Source organism: Chiloscyllium punctatum, chromosome 40, assembly GCF_047496795.1.
Source record: "Chiloscyllium punctatum isolate Juve2018m chromosome 40, sChiPun1.3, whole genome shotgun sequence".
Taxonomy (NCBI): Eukaryota; Metazoa; Chordata; class Chondrichthyes; order Orectolobiformes; family Hemiscylliidae; genus Chiloscyllium; species Chiloscyllium punctatum.
This window is the reverse complement of record NC_092778.1, coordinates 20,767,479-20,785,501: the sequence shown is the minus strand read 5'-3', so window position 1 is coordinate 20,785,501 and position 18,023 is coordinate 20,767,479.

Sequence of the window (18,023 nt, the reverse complement as noted above, 5' to 3'; positions counted from 1 at the left end):
TTCCTGCTCCTGTTCCTGCTCCTATTCCTGTTCCTGTTCCTGCTCCCATTCCTGCCACTGTTCCTGCTCCTGTTCCTGTTCCTGTTCCTGTTTCTGTTCCTGTTCCTGCTCCTGTTCCCGCTCCCATTCCTGTTCCTGCGCCCGTTCCTGTTCCTGTTCTGCTCCTGTTCCCGTTCCCATTCCTGCTCCCGTTCCTGTTCCAGCTCCCATTCCTGTTCCTGCTTCTGCCCCTGTTCCCACTGCTGTTCCTGCTCCTGTTCTTGTTCCTTGTCCTGCTCCTGTTCCTGTTCCTGCGCCCGTTCCTGTTCCTGTTCCTGCTCCTGATCCTGCCCCTGTGCCTGTTCCTGCTCTTTCCGCTGCTCCTGTTCCTGTTCCTGCTCCTGTTACCATTCCAGCTCCTGTTCCTGTTCCTGCTCCTGTTCCCCTTCCTGTTCCTGTTCCTGTTCCTGCTCCTTTCTCCGTTCCTGCTCCTGTTCCTGCTCCAGCTCCCGTTCCTGTTCCTGTTCCTGCTCCTACTCCTGTTCCTGTTCCTGTCCTGTTCCAGCTCCTGTTCCTGTTCCTGTTCCTGATCCTGTTCCTGTTGCCGTTCCTGCTCCTGTTCCTGTTACTACTCCTGTTCCTGTTCCAGTTCCTGTGCCTGCTCCTGCTCCTGCTCCTGTTCCTGCTCCTGATCCTGTTGCAATTCCAGCTCCTGTTCCTGCTCCTGCTGCTGTTCCTGCTCCTGTTCCTGCTCCTGTTCCTGTTCCTGCTCCTGTTCCTGTTTCCGTTCCTGTTCCTGTTCCTACTCACGTTCCCACTCCCGTTCCTCTTCCAACTCCCATTCCTGTTCTTTCTTCTGCTCCTGTTCCTGCTTCCTTTTCTGCTCCGGTTCCTGCTCCTGTTACTGTTCCAGCTTCTGTTCCTGTTCCTGCTCCCGTTCGTGTACCTCTTTCTGCTCCTCTTCCCACTCTCATTCCTGCTCCTGTTCTCACTCACGTTCCTATTCCTGTTACTGTTCCTGTTCCTGCTCCCGATCCTGTTTCTGTATCTGCTCCTGTTCCCGCTCCCATTCCTGCTCCCGTTCCTGTTCCAGCTCCCATTCCTGCTCCTGTTTCTGCTCCTGTTCCTCCTCCTGTTGCTGCTCCCATTCCTGCTCCCGTTTCCGTTTCTGCTCCGGTTCCTGCTCCTGTTCCAGCTTCTGTTCCTGTTCCTGCTCCCGATCGTGTTCCTCTTTCTGCTCCTGTTCCCACTCCCATTCCTGCTCCTGTTCCCACTCCCATTCCTGCTCCTGATCCTGCTCCTGTTCCTGTTACTGCTCCTGTTCCAGCTCCTGTTCTTGCTCCTGCTCCTGTTCCCCTTCCTGCTCCTGTTCCTGTTTCTGCTCCTTTTTCCGTTCCTGCTCCTGTTCCTGCTCCATCTCCCGTTCCTGTTCCTGTTCCTGCTCCTATTCCTGTTCCTGTTCCTGTTGCCGTTCCAGCTCCGGTTCCTTCCTCTGCTCCTGTTCCTGCTCCTGTTGCCGTTCCTGCTCCTGTTCCTGTTACTACTCCTGTTCCTGCTCCTGCTCCTGTTCCTGCTCCTGTTCCTGTTCCTGCTCCTGTTTCTTTTCCTGCTCCTGGTCCTGTTCCTGCTCCTGCTCCTGCTCCTGCTCCTGTTCCGGCTCCTGTTCCTGTTCCCTTTCCTGCCACTGTTCCTTTTCCTGTTCCTGTTCTCGCTCCATTTCCTGCTCTTGTTCCCGCTCCCATTGCTGTTCTTGCTCCCATTCCTGTTCCTGCTTCTGCTCCTGTTCCCCCTCCTGTTCCTGTTCCTGGTCCTGTTTCTGTTCCATTTCCTGCTCCTGTTTCTGTTCTGTTCTTGTTCTTGTTCCTGCTACTGTTCCTGCTCCTGTTCCTGTTCTGTTTCCTTTTCCTGTTCCTACTCCCATTCCTGCTCCTGTTCCTGTTCCTGCTCCTGCTTCTGTTCCAGTTCGTGCTCCTGTTCCTGCTCCTGTTCCCATTCCAGCTCCTGCTCCTGTTCCTGTTACTGCTCCTGTTCCAGCTCCTGTTTTTGCTCCTGCTCCTGTTCCCCTTCCTGCTCCTGTTCCTGCTCCTGCTCCTTTTTCCGTTCCTGCTCCTGTTTCTGCTCCAGCTCCCGTTCCTGTTCCTGTTCCTGCTCCTACTCCGGTTCCTGTTCCTGTTGCCGTTCCAGCTCCTGTTCCTGCTCCTGCTCCTGTTCCTGCTCCTGTTGCCGTTACTGCTCCTGTTCCTGTTCCTGTTCCTGATCCTGCTCCTGTCCTGCTCCTACTCCTGTTCCTGTTCCTGTTCCTGCTCCTTCTCCTGCTCCTGTTCCTGTTACTACTCCTGTTCCTGCTCCTGGTCCTGCTCCTGTTCCTGTTCCTGCTCCTGTTTCTTTTCCTGGTCCTGCCCCTGTTCCTTTTCCTGTTCCTGTTCTCGCTCCATTTCCTGCTCTTGTTCCCGCTCCCATTCCTGTTCTTGCTCCCGTTCCTGTTCCTGCTTCTGCTCCTGTTCCCCCTCCTGTTCCTGTTCCTGGTCCTGTTTCTGCTCCTCTTCCTGCTCCTGTTCCTGTTCCTGTTCCGGCTCCTGTTACTGTTCCTGCTCCTGTTCCTGTTCCTGCTCCTGATCCTGTTCCTGCTCCTGTTGCTGTTCCTGTTCCTGTTTCTGCTTCTGCTCCCGTTCCTGTTCCTGTTCCTGTGCCTGCTCCTGTTCCTCTTCTGCTCCTGCTCCTGTTGCTGCTCCTGATCCTGCTCCGGTTCCTGCTCCCGTTCCTGCTCCTGCTCCTGTTCCTGATCCTGCACCTGCTCCTGCTCCTGTTCCTGCTCCTGTTCCTGGTCCTTTCCTGCTGCTGGTTCTGGTCCTTTTCCCGTTCCTGCTCCTGCTGCTGTTCCCGTTCTTGCTCCTATTCCGGTTCCTGTTCCTTTCCTGCTCCTGCTCCTGTCCCTGATCCCGTTCTTATTCCTGTTCCCGTTCCTGTTCCTGATCCAGCTCCTGCTCCTGTTCCTGTTCCTGCTCTTGCTCCTGTTCCTGTTTCTTCTCCTGCTCCTGTTCCTGTTCCTGTTCCTCTTCCTGCTCTTGTCCCCGCTCCCTTTCCTGCGCCTGTTCCCGCTCCCATTCCTGCACCTGCTCCCGTTGCTGCTCCTGTTCCTGCTCCCGTTCCTGCTCCCGCTCCCGTTCCTGCTCCTGTTCCTGTTCCTGCTCCTGTTCATGTTCCTGTCCTGTTCCTGCCCCTGTTCTTATTCCTGCTCCTGTTCCCGTTCCTGCTCCTGTTCCTGCTCCCGTTCCTGTTCCTGTTCCTGCTCCCATTCCTGCCACTGTTCCTGCTCCTGTTCCTGTTCCTGTTCCTGTTCCTGTTTCTGTTCCTGTTCCTGCTCCTGTTCCCGCTCCCCTTCCTGTTCCTGCGCCCGTTCCTGTTCCTGTTCTGCTCCTGTTCCCGTTCCCATTCCTGCTCCCGTTCCTGTTCCAGCTCCCATTCCTGTTCCTGCTTCTGCCCCTGTTCCCACTGCTGTTCCTGCTCCTGTTCTTGTTCCTTGTCCTACTCCTGTTCCTGTTCCTGCTCCCATTCCTGTTCCTGCTGCTGGTCCTGTTCCTGCTCCTGATCCTGCTCCTGTGCCTGTTCCTGCTCTTTCTCCTGCTCCTGTTCCTGTTCCTGCTCCTGTTGCCATTCCAGCTCCTGCTCCTGATCCTGCTCCTGTTCCTGTTACTGCTCCTGTTCCAGATCCTGTTCTTGCTCCTGCTCCTGTTCCCCTTCCTGTTCCTGTTCCTGTTCCTGCTCCTTTCTCCGTTCCTGCTCCTGTTCCTGATCCAGCTCCCGTTCCTGTTCCTGTTCCTGCTCCTACTCCTGTTCCTGTTCCTGTCCTGTTCCAGCTCCTGTTCCTGCTCCTGCTCCTGTTCCTGCTCCTGTTCCTGTTCCTGCTCCTGTTTCTTTTCCTGCTCCTGTTCCTGTTCCTGCTCCTGCTCGTGTTCCTGTTCCTGTTCCTGTTCCTGCTCCTGCTCCTGTTTCTGTTCCAGTTCCTGCTCCTGTTCCTGTTCCTGTTCCTGCTCCTGCTCCTGCTCCTGCTCCTGTTCGTGTTCCTGTTCCTGTTCCTGTTCCTACTCCTGCTCCTGTTCCTGCTCCTCCACCTGTTCCTGTTCCTGCTCCTGTTCCTGCTCCTGCTCCTGTTCCTGCTCCTGTTCCTGTTCCTGCTCCTGTTCCTGCTCCTGTTCCTGTTCCTGTTCCTGTTCCTGCTCCTGTTTCTGTTCCTTAACCTTTTCCTGTTCCTGTTCCTGTTCCTGTTCCTGCTCCCATTCCTGTTCCCCCTTCCGTTTAAGCTCCGGTTGCTGCTCCCGTTCCTGTTCCTGCTTCTGTTCCTGTTCCTGTTACTGCTCCTGTTCCCCCTCCGGTTCCTGATCTGTGTCCTGTTCCTGTTCCTACTCCCGTTCCCACTCCCGTTCCTTTTCCAACTCCAATTCCTGTTCTTTCTTCTTCTCCTGTTACCTCTTCCTTTTCTGCTCCGGTTCCTGTTCCTGTTCCTGTTCCAGCTTCTGTTCCTGTTCCTGCTCCCGTTCGTGTACCTCTTTCTGCTCCTCTTCCCACTCCCATTCCTGCTCCTGTTCCCACTCCCGTTCCTATTCCTGTTACTGTTCCTGTTCCTGCTCCCGATCCTGTTTCTGTATCTGCTCCTGTTCCCGCTCCCATTCCTGCTCCCGTTCCTGTTCCAGCTCCCATTCCTGCTCCTGTTTCTGCTCCTGTTCCTCCTCCTGTTGCTGCTCCCATTCCTGCTCCCGGTTCCGTTTCTGCTCCGGTTCCTGCTCCTATTCCAGCTTCTGTTCCTGTTCCTGCTCCGATCGTGTTCCTCTTTCTGCTCCTGTTCCCACTCCCATTCCTGCTCCTGTTCCCACTCCCATTCCTGCTCCTGTTCCTGTTCCTGCTCCTGTTGCCATTCCAGCTCCTGCTCCTGATCCTGCTCCTGTTCCTGTTACTGCTCCTGTTCCAGCTCCTGTTCTTGCTCCTGCTCCTGTTCCCCTTCCTGCTCCTGTTCCTGTTCCTGCTCCTTTTTCCGTTCCTGCTCCTGTTCCTGCTCCAGCTCCCGTTCGTGTTCCTGTTCCTGCTCCTATTCCTGTTCCTGTTCCTGTTGCCGTTCCAGCTCCGGTTCCTTCTCCTGCTCCTGTTCCTGCTCCTGTTGCCGTTCCTGCTCCTGTTCCTGTTACTACTCCTGTTCCTGCTCCTGCTCCTGTTCCTGCTCCTGTTCCTGTTCCTGCTCCTGTTTCTTTTCCTGCTCCTGGTCCTGTTCCTGCTCCTGCTCCTGCTCCTGCTCCTGTTCCGGCTCCTGTTCCTGTTCCCTTTCCTGCCACTGTTCCTTTTCCTGTTCCTGTTCTCGCTCCATTTCCTGCTCTTGTTCCCGCTCCCATTCCTGTTCTTGCTCCCGTTCCTGTTCCTGCTTCTGCTCCTGTTCCCCCTCCTGTTCCTGTTCCTGGTCCTGTTTCTGTTCCATTTCCTGCTCCTGTTTCTGTTCTGTTCTTGTTCTTGTTCCTGCTACTGTTCCTGCTCCTGTTCCTGTTTTGTTTCCTTTTCCTGTTCCTACTCCCATTCCTGCTCCTGTTCCTTTTCCTGCTCCTGCTTCTGTTCCAGTTCGTGCTCCTGTTCCTGCTCCTGTTGCCATTCCAGCTCCTGCTCCTGTTCCTGTTACTGCTCCTGTTCCAGCTCCTGTTCTTGCTCCTGCTCCTGTTCCCCTCCTGCTCCTGTTCCTGTTCCTGCTCCTTTTTCCGTTCCTGCTCCTGTTCCTGCTCCAGCTCCTGTTCCTGTTCCTGTTCCTGCTCCTACTCCGGTTCCTGTTCCTGTTGCCGTTCCAGCTCCTGTTCCTGCTCCTGTTGCCGTTACTGCTCCTGTTCCTGATCCTGCTCCTGTTCCTGCTCCTGCTCCTACTCCTGTTCCTGTTCCTGTTCCTGCTCCTTCTCCTGCTCCTGTTCCTGTTACTACTCCTGTTCCTGCTCCTGCTCCTGTTCCTGCTCCTGTTCCTGTTCCTGCTCCTGTTTCTTTTCCTGGTCCTGCTCCTGTTCCTGTTCCCTTTCCTGCCCCTGTTCCTTTTCCTGTTCCTGTTCTCGCTCCATTTCCTGCTCTTGTTCCCGCTCCCATTCCTGTTCTTGCTCCCGTTCCTGTTCCTGCTTCTGCTCCTGTTCCCCCTCCTGTTCCTGTTCCTGGTCCTGTTTCTGTTCCTCTTCCTGCTCCTGTTCCTGTTCCTGTTCCTGTTCCGGCTCCTGTTACTGTTCCTGCTCCTGTTCCTGTTCCTGATCCTGATCCCGTTCCTGCTCCTGTTGCTGTTCCTGTTCCTGTTTCTGCTTCTGCTCCCGTTCCTGTTCCTGTTCCTGTGCCTGCTCCTGTTCCTCTTCTGCTCCTGCTCCTGTTGCTGCTCCTGATCCTGCTCCTGTTCCTGCTCCCGTTCCTGCTCCTGCTCCTGTTCCTGATCCTGCACCTGCTCCTGCTCCTGTTCCTGCTCCTGTTCCTGGTCCTTTCCTGCTGCTGGTTCTGGTCCTGTTCCTTTCCTGCTCCTGCTCCTGCTCCTGTCCCTGATCCCGTTCTTATTCCTGTTCCCGTTCCTGTTCCTGATCCAGCTCCTGCTCCTGTTCCTGTTCCTGCTCCTGTTCCTGCTCTTGCTCCTGCTCCTGTTCCTGCTCCTGTTCCTGCTCCTGTTCCTGCTCTTGCTCCTGTTCCTGTTTCTTCTCCTGCTCCTGTTCCTGTTCCTGTTCCTCTTCCTGCTCTTGTCCCCGCTCCCTTTCCTGCGCCTGTTCCCACTCCCATTCCTGCACCTGCTCCCGTTCCTGCTCCTGTTCCTGCTCCCGTTCCTGCTCCCGCTCCTGTTCCTGCTCCTGTTCCTGTTCCTGCTCCTGTTCATGTTCCTGTCCTGTTCCTGCCCCTGTTCTTATTCCTGCTTCTGTTGCCGTTCCTGCTCCTGTTCCTGCTCCCGTTCCTGTTCCTGTTCCTGCTCCCATTCCTGCCACTGTTCCTGCTCCTGTTCCTGTTCCTGTTCCTGTTTCTGTTCCTGTTCCTGCTCCTGTTCCCACTCCCATTCCTGTTCCTGCGCCCGTTCCTGTTCCTGTTCTGCTCCTGTTCCCGTTCCCATTCCTGCTCCCGTTCCTGTTCCAGCTCCCATTCCTGTTCCTGCTTCTGCCCCTGTTCCCACTGCTGTTCCTGCTCCTGTTCTTGTTCCTTGTCCTACTCCTGTTCCTGTTCCTGCTCCCATTCCTGTTCCTGCTGCTGTTCCTGTTCCTGCTCCTGATCCTGCCCCTGTGCCTGTTCCTGCTCTTTCTCCTGCTCCTGTTCCTGTTCCTGCTTTTGCTCTTGTTCCCCGTCCTGCTCCTGCTCCCATTCCTGTTCCTGCTTCTGCTCCTTTTCCCACTCCTGTTCCTTGTCCTGCTCCTGTTCCTGTTCCTGCTCCCATTCCTGTTCCTGCTGCTGTTCCTGTTCCTGCTCCTGTTCCTGATCCCGGTCCTGTTCCTGCTCCTGTTCCCGCTCCCATTCCTGTTCCCACTCCCATTCCTGTTCTCGCTCCCATTCCTGTTCCCACTCCCGTTCCTGTTCCAGCTCCCATTCCTGTTCTTTGTTCTGCTCCTGTTCCCGCTTCCGTTTCTGCTCCGGTTCCTGCTCCTGTTCCTGTTCCAGCTTCTGTTCCTGTTCCTGCTCCCGTTCGTGTTCCTCTTTCTGCTCCTCTTCCCACTCCCATTCCTGCTCCTGTTCCCACTCCCGTTCCTATTCCTGTTACTGTTCCTGTTCCTGCTCCCGTTCCTGTTTCTGTATCTGCTCCTGTTCCCGCTCGTTTTCCTGCTCCCGCTCCTGTTCCAGCTCCCATTCCTGTTCCTGTTTCTGCTCCTGTTCCTCCTCCTGTTCCTGTTCCCATTCCTGCTCCCGTTTCCGTTTCTGCTCCAGTTCCTGCTCCTGTTCCAGCTTCTGTTCCTGTTCCTGCTCCCGATCGTGTTCCTCTTTCTGCTCCTGTTCCCACTCCCATTCCTGCTCCTGTTCCCACTCCCACTCCCATTCCTGCTCCTGCTCCCATTCCTGCTCCTGTTCCTGTTCCTGCTCCTGTTGCCATTCCAGCTCCTGCTCCTGATCCTGCTCCTGTTCCTGTTACTGCTCCTGTTCCAGCTCCTGTTCTTGCTCCTGCTCCTGTTCCCCTTCCTGCTCCTGTTCCTGTTCCTGCTCCTTTCTCCTTTCCTGCTCCTGTTCCTGCTCCAGCTCCCGTTCCTGTTCCTGTTCCTGCTCCTACTCCTGTTCCTGTTCCTGTTGCTGTTCGAGCTCCTGTTCCTGCTCCTGCTCCTGTTCCTGCTCCTGTTGCCGTTCCTGCTCCTGTTCCTGTTCCTGATCCTGCTCCTGTCCTTCTCCTACTCCTGTTCCTCTTCCTGTTCCTGCTCCTGCACCTGTTCCTGTTCCTGGTCCTGTTGCCGTTCCAGCTCCTGTTCCTGCTCCTTCTCCTGCTCCTGTTCCTGTTACTACTCCTGTTCCTGCTCCTTTTCCTGTTCCTGCTCCTGTTTCTTTTCCTACTCCTGTTCCTGTTCCTGCTCCTGCTCCTGCTCCTGCCCCTGTTCCTTTTCCTGTTCCTGTTCTCGCTCCATTTCCTGCTCTTGTTCCCGCTCCCATTCCTGTTCTTGCTCCCGTTCCTGTTCCTGCTTCTGCTCCTGTTCCCCCTCCTGTTCCTGTTCCTGGTCCTGTTTCTGTTCCTCTTCCTGCTCCTGTTCCTGTTCCTGTTCCTGTTCCGGCTCCTGTTACTGTTCCTGCTCCTGTTCCTGTTCCTGATCCTGATCCCGTTCCTGCTCCTGTTGCTGTTCCTGTTCCTGTTTCTGCTTCTGCTCCCGTTCCTGTTCCTGTTCCTGTGCCTGCTCCTGTTCCTCTTCTGCTCCTGCTCCTGTTGCTGCTCCTGATCCTGCTCCTGTTCCTGCTCCCGTTCCTGCTCCTGCTCCTGTTCCTGATCCTGCACCTGCTCCTGCTCCTGTTCCTGCTCCTGTTCCTGGTCCTTTCCTGCTGCTGGTTCTGGTCCTGTTCCTTTCCTGCTCCTGCTCCTGCTCCTGTCCCTGATCCCGTTCTTATTCCTGTTCCCGTTCCTGTTCCTGATCCAGCTCCTGCTCCTGTTCCTGTTCCTGCTCCTGTTCCTGCTCTTGCTCCTGCTCCTGTTCCTGCTCCTGTTCCTGCTCCTGTTCCTGCTCTTGCTCCTGTTCCTGTTTCTTCTCCTGCTCCTGTTCCTGTTCCTGTTCCTCTTCCTGCTCTTGTCCCCGCTCCCTTTCCTGCGCCTGTTCCCACTCCCATTCCTGCACCTGCTCCCGTTCCTGCTCCTGTTCCTGCTCCCGTTCCTGCTCCCGCTCCTGTTCCTGCTCCTGTTCCTGTTCCTGCTCCTGTTCATGTTCCTGTCCTGTTCCTGCCCCTGTTCTTATTCCTGCTTCTGTTGCCGTTCCTGCTCCTGTTCCTGCTCCCGTTCCTGTTCCTGTTCCTGCTCCCATTCCTGCCACTGTTCCTGCTCCTGTTCCTGTTCCTGTTCCTGTTTCTGTTCCTGTTCCTGCTCCTGTTCCCACTCCCATTCCTGTTCCTGCGCCCGTTCCTGTTCCTGTTCTGCTCCTGTTCCCGTTCCCATTCCTGCTCCCGTTCCTGTTCCAGCTCCCATTCCTGTTCCTGCTTCTGCCCCTGTTCCCACTGCTGTTCCTGCTCCTGTTCTTGTTCCTTGTCCTGCTCCTGTTCCTGTTCCTGCTCCCATTCCTGTTCCTGCTGCTGTTCCTGTTCCTGCTCCTGATCCTGCCCCTGTGCCTGTTCCTGCTCTTTCTCCTGCTCCTGTTCCTGTTCCTGCTTTTGCTCTTGTTCCCCGTCCTGCTCCTGCTCCCATTCCTGTTCCTGCTTCTGCTCCTTTTCCCACTCCTGTTCCTTGTCCTGCTCCTGTTCCTGTTCCTGCTCCCATTCCTGTTCCTGCTGCTGTTCCTGTTCCTGCTCCTGTTCCTGATCCCGGTCCTGTTCCTGCTCCTGTTCCCGCTCCCATTCCTGTTCCCACTCCCATTCCTGTTCTCGCTCCCATTCCTGTTCCCACTCCCGTTCCTGTTCCAGCTCCCATTCCTGTTCTTTGTTCTGCTCCTGTTCCCGCTTCCGTTTCTGCTCCGGTTCCTGCTCCTGTTCCTGTTCCAGCTTCTGTTCCTGTTCCTGCTCCCGTTCGTGTTCCTCTTTCTGCTCCTCTTCCCACTCCCATTCCTGCTCCTGTTCCCACTCCCGTTCCTATTCCTGTTACTGTTCCTGTTCCTGCTCCCGTTCCTGTTTCTGTATCTGCTCCTGTTCCCGCTCGTTTTCCTGCTCCCGCTCCTGTTCCAGCTCCCATTCCTGTTCCTGTTTCTGCTCCTGTTCCTCCTCCTGTTCCTGTTCCCATTCCTGCTCCCGTTTCCGTTTCTGCTCCAGTTCCTGCTCCTGTTCCAGCTTCTGTTCCTGTTCCTGCTCCCGATCGTGTTCCTCTTTCTGCTCCTGTTCCCACTCCCATTCCTGCTCCTGTTCCCACTCCCACTCCCATTCCTGCTCCTGCTCCCATTCCTGCTCCTGTTCCTGTTCCTGCTCCTGTTGCCATTCCAGCTCCTGCTCCTGATCCTGCTCCTGTTCCTGTTACTGCTCCTGTTCCAGCTCCTGTTCTTGCTCCTGCTCCTGTTCTTGTTACTGCTCCTGTTCCAGCTCCTGTTCTTGCTCCTGCTCCTGTTCCCCTTCCTGCTCCTGTTCCTGTTCCTGCTCCTTTCTCCTTTCCTGCTCCTGTTCCTGCTCCAGCTCCCGTTCCTGTTCCTGTTCCTGCTCCTACTCCTGTTCCTGTTCCTGTTGCTGTTCGAGCTCCTGTTCCTGCTCCTGCTCCTGTTCCTGCTCCTGTTGCCGTTCCTGCTCCTGTTCCTGTTCCTGATCCTGCTCCTGTCCTTCTCCTACTCCTGTTCCTCTTCCTGTTCCTGCTCCTGCACCTGTTCCTGTTCCTGGTCCTGTTGCCGTTCCAGCTCCTGTTCCTGCTCCTTCTCCTGCTCCTGTTCCTGTTACTACTCCTGTTCCTGCTCCTTTTCCTGTTCCTGCTCCTGTTTCTTTTCCTACTCCTGTTCCTGTTCCTGCTCCTGCTCCTGCTCCTGCCCCTGTTCCTTTTCCTGTTCCTGTTCTCGCTCCATTTCCTGCTCTTGTTCCCTCTCCCATTCCTGTTCTTGCTCCCGTTCCTGTTCCTGCTTCTGCTCCTGTTCCCCCTCCTGTTCCTGTTCCTGGTCCTGTTTCTGTTCCATTTCCTGCTCCTGTTCCTATTCTGTTCTTGTTCTTGTTCCTGCTACTGTTCCTGCTCCTGTTCCTGTTCTGTTTCCTTTTCCTGTTCCTACTCCCATTCCTGCTCCTGTTCCTGTTCCTGCTCCTGCTCCTGTTCCTGTTCGTGTTCCTGTTCCTGGCCTGTTCCTGCTCCTGTTCCTGCTCCTGCTCCTGTTCCTGTTCATGTTCCTGTTCCTGCTCCTGTTCCTGTTCCTGCTCCTGTTCCTGTTCATGTTCCTGTTCCTGCTCCTGTTCCTGCTCCTGCTCCTGTTCCTGCTCCTGCTCCTGTTCCTGTTCGTGTTCCTGTTCCTGTTCCTGTTCCTTTTCCTGTTCCTGCTCCCATTCCTGCTCCTGTTCCTGTTCCTGCTCCTGCTCCTGTTCCTGTTCGTGTTCCTGTTCCTGGCCTGTTCCTGCTCCTGTTCCTGCTCCTGCTCCTGTTCCTGTTCATGTTCCTGTTCCTGCTCCTGTTCCTGTTCCTGCTCCTGTTCCTGTTCATGTTCCTGTTCCTGCTCCTGTTCCTGCTCCTGCTCCTGTTCCTGCTCCTGCTCCTGTTCCTGTTCGTGTTCCTGTTCCTGTTCCTGTTCCTGCTCCTGCTCCTGTTGCCATTCCAGCTCCTGCTCCTGATCCTGCTCCTGTTCCTGTTACTGCTCCTGTTTCTTTTCCAGCTCCTGCTCCAGTTCCGGCTCCTGTTCCTGTTCCCTTTCCTGCCCCTGTTCCTTTTCCTGTTCCTGTTCTCGCTCCATTTCCTGCTATTGTTCCCGCTCCCATTCCTGTTCTTGCTCCCGTTCCTGTTCCTGCTTCTGCTCCTGTTCCCCCTCCTGTTCCTGTTCCTGGTCCTGTTTCTGTTCCTCTTCCTGCTCCTGTTCCTGTTCCTTTTCGGGCTCCTGTTACTGTTCCTGCTCCTGTTCCTGTTCCTGATCCTGATCCTGTTCCTGCTCCTGTTGCTGTTCCTGTTCCTGTTTCTGTTCCTGCTCGCGTTCCTGTTCCTGTTCCTGTGCCTGCTCCTGTTCCTGCTCCTGATCCTGTTGCCATTCCAGCTCCTGTTCCTGCTCCTGCTGATGTTCCTGCTCCTGTTCCTGCTCCTGTTCCTGTTCCTGCTCCTGTTCCTGTTCCTGTTCCTGCTCCTGTTCCCCCTCCAGTTCCTGTTCTGTGTCCTGTTCCTGTTCCTACTCCCGTTCCCACTCCCGTTCCTGTTCCAACTCCCATTCCTGTTCTTTCTTCTGCTCGTGTTCCCGCTTCCGTTTCTGCTCCGGTTCCTGCTCCTGTTCCTGTTCCAGCTTCTGTTCCTGTTCCTGCTCCCATTCGTGTACCTCTTTCTGCTCCTCTTCCCACTCCCATTCCTGCTCCTGTTCCCACTCCCGTTCCTATTCCTGTTACTGTTCCTGTTCCTGCTCCTGATCCTGTTTCTGTATCTGCTCCTGTTCCCGCTCCCATTCCTGCTCCCGTTCCTGTTCCAGCTCCCATTCCTGCTCCTGTTTCTGCTCCTGTTCCTCCTCCTGTTCCTGTTCCCATTCCTGCTACCGTTTCCGTTTCTGCTCCAGTTCCTGCTCCTGTTCCAGCTTCTGTTCCTGTTCCTGCTCCCGATCGTGTTCCTCTTTCTGCTCCTGTTCCCACTCCCATTCCTGCTCCTGTTCCCACTCCCATTCCTGCTCCTGTTCCTGTTCCTGCTCCTGTTGGCATTCCAGCTCCTGCTCCTGATCCTGCTCCTGTTCCTGTTACTGCTCCTGTTCCAGCTTCTGTTCTTGCTCCTGCTCCAGTTCCCCTTCCTGCTCCTGTTCCTGTTCCTGCTCCTTTTTCCGTTCCTGCTCCTGTTCCTGCTCCAGCTCTCGTTCCTTTTCCTGTTCCTGCTCCTACTCCTGTTCCTGTTCCTGTTGCCGTTCCAGCTCCTGTTCCTGCTCCTGCTCCTGTTCCTGCTCCTGTTGCCGTTACTGCTCCTGTTCCTGTTCCTGATCCTGCTCCTGTCCTGCTCCTACTCCTGTTCCTGTTCCTGTTCCTGCTCCTTCTCCTGCTCCTGTTCCTGTTACTACTCCTGTTCCTGCTCCTGCTCCTGTTCCTGCTCCTGTTCCTGTTCCTGCTCCTGTTTCTTTTCCAGCTCCTGCTCCTGTTCCTGCTCCTGTTCCTGTTCCTGCTCCTGTTTCTTTTCCTGGTCCTGCTCCTGTTCCGGCTCCTGTTCCTGTTCCCTTTCCTGCCCCTGTTCCTTTTCCTGTTCCTGTTCTCGCTCCATTTCCTGCTCTTGTTCCCGCTCCCATTCCTGTTCTTGCTCCCGTTCCTGTTCCTGCTTCTGCTCCTGTTCCCCCTCCTGTTCCTGTTCCTGGTCCTGTTTCTGTTCCTCTTCCTGCTCCTGTTCCTGTTCCTGTTCCTGATCCTGATCCTGTTCCTGCTCCTGTTGCTGTTCCTGTTCCTGTTTCTGCTACTGCTCCTGTTCCTGTTCCTGTTCCTGTGCCTGCTCCTGTTCCTGATCCTGCACCTGCTCCTGTTCCTGTTCCTGCTCCTGTTCCTGGTCCTTTCCTGCTGCTGGTTCTGGTCCTTTTCCCGTTCCTGCTCCTGCCGCTGTTCCCGTTCTTGCTCATATTCCTGTTCCTGTTCCTTTCCTGCTCCTGCTCCTGCTCCTGTCCCTGATCCCGTTCTTATTCCTGTTCCCGTTCCTGTTCCTGATCCAGCTCCTGCTCCTGTTCCCACTCCCATTCCTGTTCCTGCGCCCATTCCTGTTCCTGTTCTGCTCCTGTTCCCGTTCCCATTCCTGCTCCCGTTCCTGTTCCAGCTCCCATTCCTGTTCCTGCTTCTGCCCCTGTTCCCACTGCTGTTCCTGCTCCTGTTCTTGTTCCTTGTCCTGCTCCTGTTCCTGTTCCTGCTCCCATTCCTGTTCCTGCTGCTGTTCCTGTTCCTGCTCCTGATCCTGCTCCTGTGCCTGTTCCTGCTCTTTCTCCTGCTCCTGTTCCTGTTCCTGCTTTTGCTCTTGTTCCCCCTCCTGCTCCTGCTCCCTTTCCTGTTCCTGCTTCTGCTCCTTTTCCCGCTCCTGTTCCTTGTCCTGCTCCTGTTCCTGTTCCTGTTCCTGCTCCCATTCCTGTTCCTGCTGCTGTCCCTGTTCCTGCTCCTGTTCCTGATCCCGGTCCTGTTCCTGCTTCTGTTCCCACCCCCATTCCTGTTCCCACTCCCATTCCTGTTCCCGCTCCCATTCCTGTTCCCACTCCCGTTCCTGTTCAAGCTCCCATTCCTGTTCTTTCTTCTGCTCCTGTTCCCGCTTCCGTTTCTGCTCCGGTTCCTGCTCCTGTTCCTGTTCCAGCTTCTGTTCCTGTTCCTGCTCCCGTTCGTGTTCCTCTTTCTGCTCCTGTTCCCACTCCCATTCCTGCTCCTGTTCCCACTCCCGTTACTATTCGTGTTCCTGTTCCTGCTCCTGCTCCTGTTCCTGTTCGTGTTCCTGTTCCTGCTCCTGTTCCTGTTCCTGCTCCTGTTCCTGTTCATGTTCCTGGTCCAGCTCCTGTTCCTGTTCCTGCTCCTGTTCCTGCTCCTGCTCCTGTTCCTGCTCCTGTTCCTGTTCCTGTTCCTGCTCCTGTTTCTGTTCCTTGTCCTGCTCCTGTTCCTGTTCCTGCTCCTGTTCCTGCTCCCATTCCTGTTCCCCCTTCCGTTTAAGCTCCGGTTCCTGCTCCCGTTCCTGTTCCTGCTCCCGTTCGTGTTCCTCTTTCAGCTCCTGTTTCTGGTCCTGCTCCTGTTCCTGTTCCTTTTCCTGTTCCTGTTCCTCTTCCTTTTCACGTTCTTTTTCCGACTCATGTTCCTGCTCCCATTCCTGTTCCCGCTTCCGTTTCTGCTCCTGTTCCTGTTCCTGTTCCTGTTCCCGTTCCTGCTTCTGCTCCTGTTCCTGCTCCTGTTCCTGCTCCTGCTCCTGCTCCTGCTCCTGTTCCTCTTCCTCTTCCTGCTGCTGTTCATATTCCTGTTCCTGCTCCTGTTCCTGTTCCTGCTCCTGTTCCCGTTCCTGCTCCTATTCCTGTTCCTGCTCCTGTTCCCGTTCCTGCTCCTGCTCCTGCTCCTGCTCCTGTTCCTGTTCCTGCTCCTGCTCCTGTTGCTGCTCTTGCTCCTGTCCCTTCTCATGCTCCTGCTCCTGTTCCTGCTCCTGTTCCTGTTCCTCCTCGTGTTCCTGTTCCTGTCCCTTCTCCTGCTCCTTTTCCTGTTCCTGTTCCTGTTCCAGTTCCTATGCCTGCTCCTGCTCCTGCTCCTGTTCCTGCTCCTGATCCTGTTGCCATTCCAGCTCCTTTTCCTGCTCCTGCTGCTGTTCCTGCTCCTGTTCCTGCTCGTGTCCCTTCTCCTGCTCCTGCTCCTGTTCCTGCTCCTGTTCCTGTTCCTACTCGTGTTCCTGTTCCTGTCCCTTCTCCTGCTCCTGTTCCTGTTCCAGTTCCTGTGCCTGCTCCTGCTCCTGCTCCTGTTCCTGCTCCTGATCCTTTTGCCATTCCAGCTCCTGTTCCTGCTCCTGCTGCTGTTCCTGCTCCTGTTCCTGCTCCTGTTCCTGTTCCTGCTCCTGTTCCTGTTCCTGTTCCTGTTCCTGCTCCTGTTCCCCCTCCGGTTCCTGATCTGTGACCTGTTCCTGTTCCTACTCCCGTTCCCACTCCCGTTCCTGTTCCAACTCCCATTCCTGTTCTTTCTTCTGCTCCTGTTCCCGCTTCCCTTTCTGCTCCGGTTCCTGCTCCTGTTCCTGTTCCAGCTTCTGTTCCTGTTCCTGCTCCCTTTCGTGTACCTCTTTCTGCTCCTCTTCCCACTCCCATTCCTGCTCCTGTTCCCACTCCCGTTCCTCTTCCTGTTACTGTTCCTGTTCCTGCTCCCGATCCTGTTTCTGTATCTGCTCCTGTTCCCGCACCCATTCCTGCTCCCGTTCCTGTTCCAGCTCCCATTCCTGCTCCTGTTTCTGCTCCTGTTCCTCCTCCTGTTGCTGCTCCCATTCCTGCTCCCGTTTCCGTTTCTGCTCCGGTTCCTGCTCCTGTTCCAGCTTCTGTTCCTGTTCCTGCTCCCGATCGTGTTCCTCTTTCTGCTCCTGTTCCCACTCCCATTCCTGCTCCTGTTCCCACTCCCATTCCTGCTCCTGTTCCTGTTCCTGCTCCTGTTGCCATTCCAGCTCCTGCTCCTGATCCTGCTCCTGTTCCTGTTACTGCTCCTGTTCCAGCTCCTGTTCTTTCTCCTGCTCCTGTTCCCCTTCCTGCTCCTGTTCCTGTTCCTGCTCCTTTTTCCGTTCCTGCTCCTGTTCCTGCTCCAGCTCCCGTTCCTGTTCCTGTTCCTGCTCCTACTCCTGTTCCTGTTCCTGTTGCCGTTCCAGCTCCTGTTCCTGCTCCTGCTCCTGTTCCTGCTCCTGCTCCTATTCCTGCTCCTGCTCCTGTTCCTGTTCGTGTTCCTGTTCCTGTTCCTGTTCCTGCTCCTGCTCCTGTTCGTGTTCCTGTTCCTGTTCCTGTTCCTGCTCCTGCTCCTGTTCATGTCCCTTTCCTGCTCCTGCTCCTGTTCCTGTTCGTGTTCCTGTTCCTGTTCCTGTTCCTGCTCCTGCTCCTGTTCGTGTTCCTGCTCCTGTTCCTGTTCCTGCTCCTGTTCCTGTTCCTGCTCCTGTTACTGCTCCTGCTCCTGCTCCTGTTCCTGTTCCTGTTCTGTTCGTGTTCCTGCTCCTCCTCCTGTTCCTGCTCCTGTTCCTGCTCCTGCTCCTGTTCCTGTGCCTTTTCCTGCTCCTGCTCCTGTTCCTGATCCTGTTACTGCTCCTGCTCCTGTTCCTGTTCCTGCTCCTGCTCCTGTTCCTGATCCTGTTCCTGCTCCTGTTCCTGTTCCTGCTCCTGTTCCTGTTCGTGTTCCTGTTCGTGTTCCTGCTCCTGCTCCTGTTCCTGCTCCTCCTCCTGTTCCTGTTGCTGCTCCTGTTCCTGCTTCTGCTCCTGTTCCTGCTCCTGTTCCTGTTCCTGCTCCTGTTCCTGCTCCTGCTCCTGTTCCTGCTCCTGTTCCTGTTCCTGTTCCTGCTCCTGTTTCTGTTCCTTGTCCTGCTCCTGTTCCTGTTCCTGCTCCTGTTCCTGCTCCCATTCCTGTTCCCCCTTCCGTTTAAGCTCCGGTTCCTGCTCCCGTTCCTGTTCCTGCTCCCGTTCGTGTTCCTCTTTCAGCTCCTGTTCCTGGTCCTGCTCCTGTTCCTGTTCCTTTTCCTGTTCCTGTTCCTCTTCCTTTTCACGTTCTTTTTCCGACTCATGTTCCTGCTCCCATTCCTGTTCCCGCTTCCGTTTCTGCTCCTGTTCCTGTTCCTGTTCCTGTTCCCGTTCCTGCTTCTGCTCCTGTTCCTGCTCCTGTTCCTGCTCCTGCTCCTGCTCCTGCTCCTGTTCCTCTTCCTCTTCCTGCTGCTGTTCATATTCCTGTTCCTGCTCCTGTTCCTGTTCCTGCTCCTGTTCCCGTTCCTGCTCCTATTCCTGTTCCTGCTCCTGTTCCCGTTCCTGCTCCTGCTCCTGCTCCTGCTCCTGTTCCTGTTCCTGCTCCTGCTCCTGTTGCTGCTCTTGCTCCTGTCCCTTCTCATGCTCCTGCTCCTGTTCCTGCTCCTGTTCCTGTTCCTCCTCGTGTTCCTGTTCCTGTCCCTTCTCCTGCTCCTTTTCCTGTTCCTGTTCCTGTTCCAGTTCCTATGCCTGCTCCTGCTCCTGCTCCTGTTCCTGCTCCTGATCCTGTTGCCATTCCAGCTCCTTTTCCTGCTCCTGCTGCTGTTCCTGCTCCTGTTCCTGCTCGTGTCCCTTCTCCTGCTCCTGCTCCTGTTCCTGCTCCTGTTCCTGTTCCTACTCGTGTTCCTGTTCCTGTCCCTTCTCCTGCTC